Here is a 2,500-nt window from a genome sequence, read left to right as displayed (position 1 = left end):
TCTAGGACTAATTAAAGCTGTCTCTAAGAATGTGGGATGGTTCAAGTTTCTCATCACGAGGCTAATATGGCAACTTGGTGTTTTTGACGATAACCAGTATAGACATTAGTGTTAATATATGTTAATTTGACGGAATGTCGGAGATACTCAAAACAAACATGTCTCTGCATAAAATACCGTTACTTGTTACTGACGCTGCTTCTGAAAATGGAAAGCTCACAGCAAAGATAATGATGAAAAATGACCTTGTTTGTTAAAACAACACATGGCTCCACCACAGTCGGACATATTATTTGAATGATTTAAAAACTTGGGTTTTAAATACAAATAAAGTGGTAGAGGTCAAATTTTACAAATACGACTTTCCCTTAGACAAATTCTTGAATTTCTTCGATCATTATGAATTTGAAATTAGACGCCTCTTCCACCAACAAAATAATAGTTATTCATTCTGAAGGTACAATATCTTTTATGATGTGGAAAGGTAGGGAAAATAAACAAGAACTATCCCTGTCTCAAACTATGCTATTCTTCAATATCTAATCTAGAAGATCTCTTATCGGTCTTCCCTTATATTAAGCCTTCGGGCAGATACCTTTTTCGCTTATCCGTTAGAGCAAACAGGTACTCCCATGTGAATATCATCTGAGCCCTTTTTCAAAATATATACTTTTATTTTCTTCATGAATTTTTTCCTTTTTTTATATAACTTCTAGCTCGAAAATCCACACACCATTCTACAGGAGAAACTCATCGCACAGCAAATATCGCTACAATTTTATAGCGAGTTTCACGACAATTCCCTTCGTCGCACTGCAGGAACGTAATCACAGTGCATATCGAGGTTTTGTCTATCACACAAATTGACTCATTTTCGAGAGAGAGAGAGAGAGAGAGAGAGAGAGAGAGAGAGAGAGAGAGAGAGAGAGAGAGAGAGAGAGAGAGATTTACATCGCATGCACTGAACAGTAAAAGAATAAAAAGGTTATTTAGGCACAAAAAACGAACCAATTTCAAATTCATTTTCAATCGAGACACCCCATTATGCGACATAATAAAGTAGAAGAAGCCGTATAGACAAAACACTTCAATCTACAAAACAAAGCAATGCGAAAAAATGCAGCCACACAAAAGCCATTGAAAAATTCAGAAGCAACCTAAGCCATTAGAAATGCTCCACGAAATAATGAATTAACTGAATTTCAACCATAATTCTACCTAAACGTTCATCATCCTTGGAACATTGATTAGAGCTAAATGTTTTGATAACCTCCAGTATCATTACACGCTGGATGATTATAATGATTTGTATTGGGAGTTCGCAACTTCCTGACAAGGTTAATAAGATGAAGCTGACTCCAATTGTATAATCAAGGTTTTTACACACACACACACACACACACTCTCTCTCTCTCTCTCTTCTCTCTCTCTCTCTCTCTCTCTCTCTCTCTCTCTCTCTCTCTCTCTCTCTTTCTCTCTCTCCAATCTTACATCACCAAAGGGGTAAAGAACACAAGCTTGATGAAGAAAGCAAAATTCTATCCCTACATATGACTTCATTGTATAACTTGTGTTTTCATCTCAATAATACATTTACTCATGAAGGGATCTATTCGCAAGTAGTACAGAAGGAAATGAAACTGTGTATATGTATGTATGTATATATATATACTAAATGCATATACATATATTTCAAATATACGTACATATAATTATATGCAAATACATACGGTAATGTAAACATATATATATATATATATATATATATATATATATATATATATATATTTCTTCATTTATAATTATAGGTACTATATATTTATAATTGCTGTATATACAGAAATGGATACAAATATCTATATATATATGCTTATACTATGTATATAATTTTCATAAATATAAGAAATATATATATATATATATATATATATATATATATATGTGTGTGTATATATATATATCTATATATATATACTGTATATATATACATATTTATATATATATATATATATATATATATATATATATATAGTATACGTGAGTGTGCCTAGTTAACCGCGTAACTTCTAAATATACTGTATGTATGCATATACATGTTGAAGTGAACAATATAAGCCGTACATAAAATGAAAACAACGGCCAATCAACATGCACTTCAATAATAATAACAACAAGAACAATCACAGATTTCTGACCTCTCCCAAAGGGTGACATTGACGCAAAAAAAGAAAGGCATTCGATTTGCAACTGATCTAGACTCCTGATCTTGATCCAAAATCTAGATCATCACCAAAATTTATTGGAATCGTCCAATGACCTATGATCTATCTGTGGAGGCAGTTTCGTCAAAATACGTCTATTTGTTTTGACGTAATCTATGAAACTGTGGTGGCAAAATGCAAATCCGGATCCGTCACCGGATCACCTCCAAAAGTTAACAGTCATCCATGGCCTAAGATTTACCTATGGTGGAAATTTCACCAAAAATCGTCAATTTATT

This window comes from Palaemon carinicauda, chromosome 44 (genome assembly GCF_036898095.1).
Source record: "Palaemon carinicauda isolate YSFRI2023 chromosome 44, ASM3689809v2, whole genome shotgun sequence".
Classification (NCBI taxonomy): Eukaryota; Metazoa; Arthropoda; class Malacostraca; order Decapoda; family Palaemonidae; genus Palaemon; species Palaemon carinicauda.
The sequence above is the reverse complement of the archived record's forward strand: the minus strand, read 5'-3'. Positions refer to the sequence as shown.